Source organism: Anabrus simplex, chromosome 1 (genome assembly GCF_040414725.1).
Source record: "Anabrus simplex isolate iqAnaSimp1 chromosome 1, ASM4041472v1, whole genome shotgun sequence".
Taxonomy (NCBI): Eukaryota; Metazoa; Arthropoda; class Insecta; order Orthoptera; family Tettigoniidae; genus Anabrus; species Anabrus simplex.
In genome coordinates, this window is record NC_090265.1 from 961,596,553 (window position 1) to 961,611,228 (window position 14,676).

At 37.6% G+C, this 14,676-nt stretch overlaps 1 protein-coding gene across 2 annotated transcripts in view; it reads left to right on the forward strand.

The window, feature by feature from the left end:
* Positions 1-14,676, forward strand: part of vtd (RAD21 cohesin complex component verthandi) — a 188,814-nt gene that overhangs the window by 88,376 nt on the left and 85,762 nt on the right. The gene's annotated exons all lie outside the window — the stretch shown is intronic.

The following is a 14,676-nucleotide window of genomic DNA, read 5'->3' on the forward strand; positions in this document are numbered from 1 at the left end:
AATCAAATTATCCACACTCAGTGTAATACAATAACAAAACATTCCAGTGAAAATTAAGCACACTCGGAGAATAGAATAATTGTAATGACTCAATAATAGTAGACTGTAAAGGTAATAATATTAAAAGCCGAACTCAGTATATAGTATCACCATAGAATAAAAAATAAAATCCTGAGAAAGTAATGCTAAAATAATAAAATATTTCAATAAAATGAAATAAATTACCATATTTACTTGTGCATTAGATCCTCTCGCGTATTAGACCCTCTTTGCTTTTCGAGACAAAGAAAATGAAAAAATAAATCTTGCATAGAAGACCCCACAACATAATTCAGCGGAGAAGAACGATTCCGCTTCGAAGCTGGTACAAGCCTTACTGCAGCTCTGATGACATCACTCATATTTGTGAATAGTTTCGTCCGTACGACCCACGCATTGAAAACACACGCTGAGGTCACGTGGTACATCTGTGTTCCATAGTTAAGAAATGTCTGCCTCGGAAGCGTAGACCTACTGCAGCTCTGACGACGTCTCACAAATAGGTGAATAGTTTCGTGTCCGACCCACGCATTGCAAGCGTGCAACATTCATGTATATATGTCTCTGTTTTGTAGTTGAGAATGTATGCCAGCGTAATGGTTAGCAAAATTAGCTGCCTGTCTGTATGATTCCCGGTACCATATTGCCAGATATTTACGAATGTCAGGAAGGTTGATACGCGGTAAAAATGGTACATGCAACTCTCTTCCACTGGAGGCCTGTATAATAAGAGCTGCACCACATCGGAAGGTGGAAACGAATTTACTCTAGTTAAGCAATATTCACAGTTTTTGCTATTAATATAGCAGGCGAGATCATTAACAAAGTGATCGTTTAATACCTCATGATTTTCGGAGACGCCAAACAAAACATGGTACTGTGCGTTAATAAAAAATGGAGACAACTATCATACGAAATTGAACATTATGATAATAAATTGCATTATCACTATACCTGTATATATCCATAAATGCGGCAAACTTTCCTGTTATTTATTTTTAATCTTCCCGTCGTGGAACTTCTGGCACTATGCGGGCACTTGATAGTACACCTAACCTAAACAGAGCAGTCTCTCTCATCTCGTTTACAGCAGTTTAGCTAAATCCTGATGTGATAAAAGTGGAGAACAAGCATGAAATATACTTAAAAATAACAGTTTGAATTTCAACAGTAGCAGTTATCCAAAGAACGCTTCCAGTCACTACGTATTACAATCGGAATTACAACTCGTAACATACGCTAGTTATCAGCTGGTTGTTTAGCACGATTTTTACAGCACGGCTTTATTCGGAATCAGTGGCTTCTGCTACATTGTACATGAACCGGGAATATCAGAGACCATCTCCAGAAACCACTTGGGAATATATTCTCACTGTTTGGGTTCTATAGTCGGGAACGAAACTATTTTTAAAAGTTTAAAAAAAGACGGGACCTTGATCGAATGCTCTCCATGCGTGGCTGACGAAATTGGCATTGAAGATGACGTCATTTGGAATGACGACATACTGGTAGCCGGGAAGTTAGCGACACAAGACGATAATTCAAATGAAAGCAGTGATTAGGTTTCTTCAGGTTTAGTGTGTGGTAGGCCTACTGCTCAACTGACAGAGACAAATGACTGGCCATTAAGTTCTTTTGCATCAATATTGCATAATATGATAATACGATGCCCTTATCCCTTTTCTGTACGGGGTCGAGTATGAAGTGAGATGAATCTTCATAGCGAGTATTTACAATTGTATGCCCTTCCTGACAACCTAATCAGAGGAATTAGTGAGATGAAATGAATGACATGATATGAGCAACTAAAACTGACTATATTTACTTTAAATGTAGGCCTAAAAGTCATGTTCACCCTTTATTGTCTTTTTACATTTTGAAATACTGTACTGCCTTCCAGCGAAAATGGCCAGGTAAAGAATAGCGTAGAATGTTTACTTGCGTAATTTATAGCTCTTTATAGCCTAGAAGCCATGTGTTCATTGCACAAAATTTGAGGTTATCGCATATCACATATTGGACCCTCCTTTACATTTTTTGGCTGTAAAAGTGGGGGGAAAAAAGGTATCTATTACCAAGCCAAGTTCTCTCAGTAGATTATTTAACCTTGTCTTTCCTCCACTGACTAACCAGGATTCTTCCGTAAGATGAAAGTAGTTTCTCACGCGTGGGAAATTCCCTCCTCATATAATAACTGTAAACATGTCACGTTATCACATCCTTCTGAAGAGCATCTGGTGATATCTCGGGACAGTGTCTTGGTCTCCATTTTTCAGACTTAGGCAACACTGCAGAATGTGTATTAAGATCCACTGGACACTTTTCTTTTGTTACAGTTTTCGCAGTCGTCTTACCTAATTTTAAAGCATATCATAGGATATAAACTTCATGGTTTTGATCCTTATTGAATTGTGATCACAGTAATAATTAAACTTATGTCATAATGGTCCACCTTTTCAATACTATATTATGCAATGTTTACATTACATTTCTAATCTACGAACTCGTTTCAGCTTTGGCTGGCCATCTCAATTTTAATGCAAAATTGTACGAACACATCTAATAACTAAAACAAATGTGCACAACATGTAAAATATGACAAAAAATCAGGCTCTAAAATTCTTAGATGCGTTGCATCATGTTAAAATGTTCCATTAGTGCTTGTTATTAAAATATAATGAAATTGCTGAAAAGTTCTTCTGTTGGACATTGTCAACGGTCAACTCAAGGACGGCACACGAAGATAGGGTTAAATAACTGGCACGTTCCTTATTTGTAGCTGGTAGACATTTGCAGTTCAATGCGGAGTTAATTTGAATAAATGATAGACAAAATAAATGAATTGAAGAGAGAGAGTACTAATAAAATGGCACAGATAATGTGAGACTTACCTTTCGTTGCGCATGTGGTGCATGGCCTGTTGTTGTGTACCTCGTACTAATGGTTGTGAGATTCAAAGAAATGGGAGAGAGCGGGGAAAAGAAACGGGCGGATTAAGGCAGGGCCGAAGAATGTGAGGAAAACGGATGGCTGTTGAGGAAAGGTGCTATGAATAGTATGAAAAACTAAGTTATGACTTCTTGGTTTGATGTTTCTGAAAATGGAAAATAGGTCAAACAGGATATTTGGCTTTTCTGAAATGTCATTAAGATTATAATTCGGGTTAAAATATTGATCTATATGTATGAAGCAGCTGTCTATAATGTTCAGGAGGGGTCGTTTTGTTGATGATTTTGAGAATTTCCATATCTTGTTTTATGTCTGTGAATTTGTGAATATAGTCATGCATATGCTGTGCTACACCTGAAAATTTATTGTCCTTCAGGGCATTGTGTACCAAGTACCTTGTATTAAAACTCCTCCCAGTCTGTCCAGCATAAGAAGAATGACATCTGTTGCAAATAATCCTGTACACTCCTGGTTTTGAAAACCTGTTGAACTTGTTAATGAATGTGGCATTATGTAAGACTTCTGCATTGGTTTTGAGGACTACTTTTACATCATGCTTTTTAAAGATGTTATTGATTTTGTAAATTTTTTACTTGAACATAAAGTTAGAAAAAAAGGAGTTGTTTTGTTTATCTTTTCTCAAAGTGGTCGAGGGGTGATATTTATATTTATTCATTATTCTTTCAACAAGGAAACTGATGTATCCATTAGAATAGTGTTCAACTCATTTTTGAGGTCTCTTTTTGTCATTGGAACATTGAAGGCTCGGTACACCATGTTGTTGTACGCTGCACATTTAAGAATTTGAGGGTGTGAAGAATCTTGACGGGTTGTAGTGACTGTTTAGGTAGGTGCCCGATAATAGTTTAATCCATAAAATAAATTTTCTCTCTAATTTCGGATTCTAGTGTGTTTATATGCGGATCAATGTTGTTTAAATTAATGGGAGTGGTAGCAATGTATAATGCTATAATTCATAATTACTATGGCGTCATCTATATATCTTGCCCAGAGAAGGATGTTGTGAAAGTTGTTGTTGTTGTTGATGTTGTTATTGTTATTATTATTATTATTATTATTATTATTATTATTATTATTATTATTATTATTATTATTATTATTATTTGCGTATGGACCCTGTTGGATCACGCATTACATTTATGATTCGCCTTTTTAACAGACTATATTGCTTTCATTCTTTCACTGTGTGCCTGTTTCCTTTCTTCGGACCACTTAGTCCCCGATCTTTTAGGGACTTCATTCTCTGGCTTTACTACCCAATTATTTATCTTGTGACGGTAAATGTTTCTGTCCACTATTTCTGATGGTTCTATCTGGGCCTTTTCCAGATCATTTTTAACATCTTGTATCCATGGTACGCTCTTCAGTTTTTCAGTATATGTTTAAATCTTGTGGGTTAGCCTTGAAGACGACAGTCTGTGAACGTGTCCATAGAATTTCAGTCTTCATGTCCTAACGTCTGCAGCAAGGTTGGACAGTCTTTCCGTAGCTTTGCGTGATTTGAGCCTATACCCTTCTTCTTTTTTCTCTGGGCCCAGAATTTTCCTCAAGATCTTCCTTTCCTCCTTCAAGATGTTTTCCAGATCACCTTTATTATTAAGTACCATTTCACTTGCATGCAGCACTTCATATTTAATCACCGTATTATAATGTTTGACTTTTGTGTGTATGGACGCATTTCTTGTTGTAGATGTCACGGGTTCTCCAATATGCCCTTTTGAGTTTTTTGTAATCGAACTTTCTGTGCTTCCTTTTCCAACCCTGTTGGTTCTATTATCTCACCGAGATATTTAAAGTGTGGAACTCGTTTGATGTGTCCATATTTTGTTTGTAATCCCTGAATGTCGAATATTTACTTAAATTATGACTGGAAGAAATAGATTATTACTAAACAGAAAATAATATCTGGAACCCCAAAATTATTTCAGTTCGGTGAGACTAGTAATATAATATCAGAATAAAAGAAACAATCTCTCAACATTTAAGAATCAAGAATTTAGGTGAAAATAATTTAAGTTTGGGTCAGATCTAATTTGATGATCGGTTAGGATTCTGCCACAAAGTCAACAGCTAAAGGACCACAAGAAAAGGTATTCCAGTCATCATCTTTTTAGGTAACATCTGAAGTCACTCGTTGCTGACAAAAAAAACAAGGGAAGGCATAAAAAAAACAAATTATCATCAAAAAATGTAAGAAGCTGGCAACACCCAGAACAATGGCCAAGACCAAATGTAACGTATCGAAAAACAAGCCTAAGGCAAGGTGAAGAAATAAATGTGAAGCTGTACAATACTATCTGTTTTAGGCCTAACCTCACTTACACGAGGATGTTAATAGGTCTTAAATTAACTTTACCAAGGGTTAAATAAGAAATAGTATTTAACTTTCATATAATGATGATAGTAGAAGAAAACATTGATTTTAGCGGATATCGTGACTTCGAATAGAGTCAATAGAATATGAGATTTAGTTCACAGTGCGATAAAATTTACACCAAATTTACGTGTATCAATCAGTACATTTGGTTAGAGGTTCCGGAATGAATACCACAGATTAATATATACTTAAGCATTACTAGGCCTAAATTGCCGTAGAAGAAAACAACTTATCCCATATTAAATTCTGAAAAAAAAAAATAACTTTGCCGGCTGGCGCCGATGAAATGAAGGTTGTACATCCCTTTAATCCAACAACGATCCTTAACCAGGATCATATTCCTTTCCCCTTCCCATCCTTTTTAGCAAGAAACACAACATTCCATCTGAAGCAGACTCCATCACTGTATAGACAACCAATAACATTTTTCACTTGTCTCACTCAATAATTACTTCATTGTCGCAGTTTATACTGGCAGCCGCTAGGAGCGCCACCAACTGGGCGATCCTTTATTAACGAGGTACGCCAACAGAGTGCGCAGAAATCCACACTCGTTTCAATTCAAATGACACCAATCTCAAATTATTTGCCAAAGAAATCCAAGTTCTTTAATAACGTCTCAAATACTATTTTTTTAAATGTAAAGGCAGTTTTGAATTAAAAATCTGTATTTCAGTAATGGGACCAACATTGTTCTCAAATTATGAATCATCCATATATCGAATGAAACAATTTAAATAACATGCAAAAGCGTACCTCATGTTTCTGGGATTGAGAGCTGCTTTGAATTAGGTGGGATTTTGAATTAACGGATTTCGATTTATCGAGATTCTACTGTAGATGCTATAACCTGCACAGTGTGCCGTACGGAACCGTAGCGTAGTTGGTAAAGGCGTGGCGGAGAGGGCTTACTTGTGAGGAGGGAGGTTTGAATCCAAGGGGAAGATTCCATATTTTTGAAATATTTTTAATTCGTACTGCATGTAATGTACATTCAATACCCGCTTTCATGCAAATTGTTGTGAATGAATGTGTTTGTGACCCTAAGAAGGGCTGATTTGTTAGTAAGCTGGTACTCATTTGGGTCAAATATTTCAGGTTCCCTATGGGAATCAACATCTATATCATCTTATGGCCAGGCAGACATCAATTTTTGGTAATGAGACTGTCATAGTGCATTGGCACTGCTGGTGGCTCCAAGTAGCTTACGCAGTGGCCTCCACAGTATGCACTAGCCATGCGTCTTGGTGGGTGTGCTATTTACCAACTGATGAGCCCAACTTACTACTCATAGGTTATAAACTTCATGCTTCTGATCCATATTGAATTGTAAGTACAATATAATTATTAAATTAATGTAGTGATGGTCCAGCTTTCAATACTGTAATATGTAATATTCTAAACTACATTAATTAATTAATTAGGGACTAATTTTGGCTGGGGCTGGCCATCTTCAGCCTTAATGTAAAACATCTAATAACTAAACAAATGTACATGCACACAATTGACATAAAGCAAATGAAACAAATATATGCAAATTGACATTAAAAAACTGGGATGAAATTATGATTAAATCTGAAAATAAACTAGGTTCTAACTTCTTGAGTATGCTCATCATTGAGAATATTTCAAGTATTAATTTATATACACAGAACATCTAATCATTAATAATTCCATATTTAATGGGAACTGGTAAAAGTTGATCCCGTAGTTCATCACCAAATCTATTTGAGTGGTGTTAGTCATATGCAAGCCATTGGACACCGCTGTAAATAACCACTAGCTGACGGAGAACTGTTAGATGTTGTTTCATCATCAGTCAAGGTAATAAAATGAGATGCTCTAGTGGTGCTTGTTAAATCGTGAAATGTTTTTGGACATTGTCAGGGCAGCACATTAATATGGGATGGGAATATTGGAGGGGATAGGCAAGGAAGAGAGAAGGAAGCGGCCGTGGCCTTAAGTTAGGTACCATCCCGGTGTTCGCCTGGAGGAGAAGTGGGAAACCACGGAAAACCACTTCCAGGATGGCTGAGGCGGGAATCGAACCCACCTCTACTCAGTTGACCTCCCGATGCTGAGTGGACCCCGTTCCAGTCCTCGTACCACTTTTCAAATTCTGAGGCAGAGCCGGGAATCGAACCCGGGCCTCCGGGGGTGGCAGCTAATCACGCTAACCACTACACCACAGAGGCGGACATTTACATATATTTACGGTATTTAATTCTATCAATTTTCTTCATCTGAAAAATCACTGTGTTCCGAAGAATCTGTGCTGCTGTCATTCATGGTGATTATGACTGACTCGAAATAAGGGATATTTGCAGACAGTCCATCTTTTTCCCAGTAGTGGTCTTCAATTTTCTCCACGTGTTTAATACATTGTTTCCAGAGTTCAGGGGTCACGGTACGTAAGGCTTCTTGGCATAAAGTGTAAATTGTTTCCATACTTCTACCATTTTCTAATGTGTTAGCCATATTTGTTTTTGCTATTTTCCCTTTTACGTAAGCCCAAATGAGCTCGATTGGATTAAGCTCGCAATGGGCCACTGGTAACCAAATAATCTGTACATCTGGGGCCTGTTCCACGAACGAACTTTGCAACTTTTCAACTTTGCACTTTTCACTTTTCAATTCTTGCAAAGTGCAAAGTCTTTCTGTTCCACCATGAACTAGGCTGTACTTTTCAATTTCTTCGCAAAGTGAAAAGTCTTTGCGAATGAGTGATCCGATCGAGTTTATTCTATGAGCAAACTGTATAGGCCTAATACTCTATGATTTTAATGCTTTACTTTTCGCGGCGAACTTGGCGGTATAATTGTCGTACCGTTTAAGTTTGTATCGTGGGAAAGAAAGTTTATTACAAGAAGCTGTCTCTGCTGGAAGTTGTCAAGGAGAAACGTGACATCCTTTTTTGACAACTTTAAAGATAACCTCTCAAATGATGACACACATCAATGTTAACGAGAGTACCGTCAACACATCCACACACAGAAGTACATTCACCCTTCATTAGAAATCCCGTCGCTATATTAAGTGGATTATCAGGCCAACGTACTGTTAGCAAATGTTACATTTACAATAACATCTACGACTTTGGTAACAGTTCTGCAAATAATTGATTTTGATGTCCCATGCATTGCTGTTACACAATACAGCTGGGTACCATTTACTAAAAAATGTAAACATAAGAATTTGTTCTTTTTTGGAAAGGAATTTACTTCTTTATCTTTCAATAAATTACCGATCATTTCAAGAATATAGTCAGCCTCTTGGGATAATACGAAATCACTCGCGTTATTACGTCGAAGTGAGGTTATGAAAATTAATCCTGTCTTTGTACGTTCCATTATTGGATTCTTCATCACTGTCCTCACTTGATGCTAACAAAAGCTCACGTCGTGACGTGTTTATATCACTAAACCAAATTCTACGCCGAGAAACTAATGTACATACTTGTTAATTAACATATGAAAAGGGAATCATCTCTTTGCGAGATTTATGAAAACTTTTCACTTCATTTCTTTGCACTTTGCATTTCTGTACCAACAGAGGAACATAACAGGCTTGAAATGTGAAAAGATTTCTAACTTTTCACTTTTCACTTTGCAAGCTAAATCTGAAAAGCGATAGTGGAACAAAATCTGAACTGAAAAGTGCAAAGTGCAAAGTGAAAAGTTGCAAAGTTCGTTCGTGGAATAGGCCCCTGGTCGAAGTCGTTTAGTCAGTTGTTCCAGCTTCCTTACCGGCGTTTGAAACTAAGGCCTGGCAAGGACAATCAGCTCTGATTTAGTTCATTTGTTATGATCGTCAACTCCAAGTGGTAGTGAAATATTCTTTGACGTTATCCAATGTATAATTTCACGTTTCAGCCATGACATGTTCGGCTTTTTAGATGAAGGATCGACCCTCGTATGATATGGAGCTTGATCTATAATGACAGCCGAACTTTGAGGAAATAAACTCAGGACTTTCATGAACCTTCTTCATAATGAGTCGAGTTCATCTCATCCTGGTAATCACCACTTCTTTTCTTGCCATTAAAACCAAGTTCTGCACCGTCAAGAAATCGTTCTTCACTTCCGATGTGTAAAATTATGACCTGGATGACGTATTTCCATCATTCTCCTTTGAAGCGGCTCTCTTCACTGACGACAGCGATAATCCAAGACAATTTGCCACCTTCTGGTACACAGGGAACCTCTTGTCCCCTACTTTTCCCCCCTCACATTGAAAGAAAAAATAGCACTCAAAATCATTGCAAACCAGGCGAGTTGGCCATGCGGTTACGAACGCGCAGCTGTGAGCTCGCATCCGGGAGATAGTGGGTTCGAACCCCACTGAGGGCAGCCCTGAAGATGGTTTTCCGTGGTTTCCCATTTTCACACCAGGCAAATGCTGGGGCTGTACCTTAATTAAGGCCATGACTGCTTCCTTCCAATTCCTCGGCATTTCCTCTCCCATCCTCGCCGTAAGACATATCTATGTCGATGCGACGTAAAGCAAATAACAAAAAAAAAAAAATCATTGCAAGTTCGCCCTCTGATAACGGCGGTCTGGGAGGCATCTTGAAGTGACGTGCTCAATATGCTAAACATAAGAAAACTGAAAATAGCTTCCGGACAAACCAAGGTCACAGGCATTCCGTTTCACAACTGCCCGGGGCGAGTGTACTGTGTTCGTTGCGCGCCTGATTACTACTGAACGCGGCAACACTGCGCCCAATTTCACCACCCGGCCTGCTGTTAATAGCATGGTCCGGCGTACACAAAACCTCACTTCAATATTACTCTTCATAAATTCGGTACCACACTGTACGGTTACAGCTGTTGTAGTTTCTGATAACCAATACTGAGTGCTTCAAAACAAGCCCAAGTTTGCTGGTGTACGTTGCTTTAGAAAAATGATAAGAACATTTTTCGGGCTGGTTGAAAAAAATTGTAACTTGAGTATTACACTACAAATACATGTGGTTACGACATATAAAAATTTCATTAGAATCAGACAAGTCGTTTTCCTTGTATATATTCCTAAGTGAGCGCTTCGTAGAGAGGAAGCCAAAAACCCGGGCAATATTTATTACAACCACAAATAAAAAATATTTAATGAACGTCGAAAACAATGCGTCTTATATACGCTAATGTAGAATTAAACAAGGAAAATATTGGTATAACTCGAATTTCCATAGGCCTGTTGGTTGGTTTGTAATTAAAGCCTAAACTCGAGTGTCCATAATAAAAAATCCGACAGTAGTATAAAATTTGCAATTCATTGCGGTGCCCATCACGTTGACCTGAATAAATTAGATAAAATTAAATTAATGAATTGAATGAGAATGTGTTAGTTAGATGGCATAGGTTATATGAGACTTAACTCATAATACAGCTTGAGGTGTGTTGCCTATTGTGTTGTGTGTGCTTCAGACTAACTGTTGTGAGATTCAAATGAAAAGGAAGGAGTGGGAAGGGGGAAGTTCCTGAAGGAGAGGGGGAGGGGAAGCAGGTGGGGGGAAGGGGGAATTAAGGTAGGGCTGAAGGATGTGGGTAAAAAGGATGACTGCTGAGGAAAGGTGCTGTGAATATTATGAAAAACTGAATTATGACTTGTTGGATTGACGTTACTGAAAATGGGAATTAAAAGGTCAAAAAGGATATTTGGCTTTTCTGAAATTTCATTAAGATTATGATTTGGGTTGAAATATTGATCTAAATGTATGAAGCAGCTTTTGGTAATGTTAAGGAGGTGTCCTTTGTTGATGATTTTGAGAATTTCCATATCTTGTTTTATGTCTGAATTTGTGATTATAGTCATGCATATGCTGTCCTACAGCTGAAAATTTATTGTATTTTAGGGCAGTGACATGTTTCGAATACCTTATACTAAAATTTCTCCTGGTCTCTCCGACGTAAGAAGACTTACAACTGTTGCAAATGATCCTGTATACTCCTGATTTTGAATAACTATTGAACTTGTTTTGGATGAGGGATTATGTAAGACTTGTGCGTTTCTATTGTTTGTTTTGAAAGCTACTTTTACATTGTGCTTTTTAAAGATGTTGGTGACTTGGTAGGTTTGTTCGTTGAAGCCTTCAGTGTTCCAATGTCTAAAAAGAGACCTAAAAATGAGTTGAACACTATTCGTAATATAGCTAAATCCATTGGATACTACAGAGTCTTTATAGAAAAAATAATCAATAAATACAAATACCGCCCTTCTACCACCTTGAAAAATGATAACAAAAAAAACAACTCCTCTCTTTCTATCTTTACCTTCAACGAACAAATCTACCAAGTCACCAACATCTTTAAAAAGCACAATGTAAAAGTAGCTTTCAAAACAAACAATCGAAACGCAGAAGTCTTTCATAATGCCACATCCGTAAACAAGTTCAATAGTTATTCAAAATCAGGAGTATACAGGATCATTTGCAACAGTTGTAATTCTTTTTACGTCAGACAGACCAGGAAAAGTTTTAATATAAGGTACTCGGAACATGTTAATGCCCTAAACTACAATAAATTTTCAGCTATAGGACATCATATGCATGACTATAATCACAAATTCACAGACATAAAACAAGATATGGAAATTCTCAAAACCATCAACAAAGGACGCCTCCTTAACATTACCGAAAGCTGTTTCATACATTTAGATCAATATTTCAACCCAAATCATAATCTTAATGAAATTTCAGAAAAGTCAAATATCCTTTTTTGACCTTCTAATTCCCATTTTCAGTAACGTCAATCCAACAAGTCATAATAAGTTTTTTTATAATATTCACAGCACCTTTCCTCAGCAGCCATCCTTTTTCCCACATCCTTCAGCCCCTTCCCACCTCCCCCTTCCCACCTCCCCCTTCCCCTCCTTCTCTCCTTCAGGAACTTCCCCCTCCCCTCTCCTTCCTTTTCATCTGAATCTCACAACAGTTAGTCTGAAGCACACACAACACAATAGGCAACACACCTCAAGCTGTATTGTGAGGAAAGTCTCATATAACCTATGCCATCTAACTAACACATTCTCTCATTCAATTCATTAATTTAATCTAATTTATTCAGGTCAACGTGATGGGCACCGCAATGAATTGCAAATTTTATACTAGACACAATGTATCTGTGTTAACCACATCTTCATGTGCCGTCCTGACAATGTCCAAAAACATTTCAGCATAATTTAACCAGCACCACGAGAGCATCTCATTTTATTACCTTGACTGATGATGAAACAACATCTAACAGTTCTCCGTCAGCTAGTGGTTATTTACAGCGGTGTCCAATGGCTTGCATATGACTAACACCACTCAAATAGATTTGGTGATGAACTACGGGATCAACTTTTACCAGTTCCCATTAAATATGGAATTATTAATGATTAGATGTTCTATGTATATAAATTAATACTTGAAATATTCTCCATGATGAGCATACTCAAGAAGTTAGAACCTAGTTTATTTTCAGATTTAATCATAATTTCATCCCAGTTTTTTAATGTCAATTTGCATATATTTGTTTCATTTGCTTTATGTCAATTGTGTGCATGTACATTTGTTTAGTTATTAGATGTTTTACATTGGCCAGCCCCGGCCGAAACTAGTCCCTAATTAATTAATGTAATTTACAATAATACATATTATAGTATTGAAAGGTGGACCATTACTACATTAATTTAGTAATTATATTGTATTCAACTTAGTACACTGGGGCAAAACGCTGACAACCAGGAATGAGTCGGCTGGAAAAATTTATAATGTCCAATAACGGACCATTTATATTGGTTAACAGCGATGTTGCAATAAACGGTTTTAACCACTTGACGTACTTTGACGGATCTCTCCGTCCTGGCTCTTGACTGCACTCCGGTACAAAGAAGGAATTCTCCGTCCGCGCGTAGTGTTTATTTCCGGACCCGCTCCAAGCCAGTTTCCTTTGTGAAAGGATTTGATATTAATGAGGTAACCTCTTGACAGATGGAAGCACTGTTTTATTCCATTGATGTACTCGATAAACACTTCTGTGCAGTTATTCCGCGGAAAGAATAACCTGTATCTTAGCATCCTCATCATTAGCGAAATCATGGCTGCCTCCAAGTTGAGTGACGAAGCGATTATAAGGGAAATTTTTTACAAGAGAGCTACTTTGATATAGAAATAAGCAATGAAGAATTTAGTGGAAGTGAAAGTAGTTCATGTTACAGTGATGTGAGCGCTGGTAGGGGTGAACAAAGTACTGTTTTGCCGTCAAATGTGTCGCTGAATTTTAGGCCTACATCTGATGCCATACCAACGGCTTCTAATCATATTTTACACAATAGGAAATGGAACTGGGAGCACGTAAGTAATACTTCAGAGCGTAATTCATGCATCGCAACTGGTGAAATAAATAGTGTTGTTCAAAGGCGCCTGGGACAATGCCCGAACGAACTGCAAGTTGTGAATAAATTTCTAACTGCACACTATTGGGATCATCTAACCAAAGAGACAGATGCTTATGCAAGTAAATGTCTTGTATCAGCTGCCGAAGATATAAATAGGGTAATAATATATGAAAAAGAACACTGGTTTCCTGTATCTGTGGATGAAATGAAGGTCAGATTACCTTGAAGTGGTAAAGTATGATGGCAAGAAGAAGTTCAGACCCAATCTTGTTGTTGACTACAACTGTGCAACGGATGGTGCTGATTCCCATGACCAGACTCGCATCATTCCCCTTGATGAGGAAGTATGTAAAAAGATACAAAATTATATACTTCTACATCCTAGATATAACACTTCTGAATTCCAACATCATTCATCGCCTCCTCAACTCTGACAAGAAGCTAGTAGGCTTTACCAGCTTCCGGATCAATTTGGCCGAACAGCTGTTGGCAAGTGTGACCTCGCCTGACTATCCAAAACGACGATGCCCAAGCCCTAGGTATACATCACTGAAACTTCCGAAGAAGCACTGGGAACACTTTCCAACCAAAATACCCCCAACAACGAAGAACGTTACCCCATCATGGAGATGAAAAGTCTGTGTGACACGGGGTCTGAGGAAGGAGTCTTTATTTGAATGCCACCGCTGCAAGGCGGTGCTGCACGTAGATGGTTGTTTTATGATCTACCAAATTCATAAAGACTTTACAAACTACATCTGACAGTTGTTTGGATATTTCCTCTCATTAGGTTGTTTGTAAGCTTGCTTTTTCTGTGTCGGTGATAATATTATGTAAAGTAATGAAAATAAATGGTGCACCAAGGCATAAATAAGTTCAGTTAAATGGTATGTGAATGAGTTAACTATATTTAC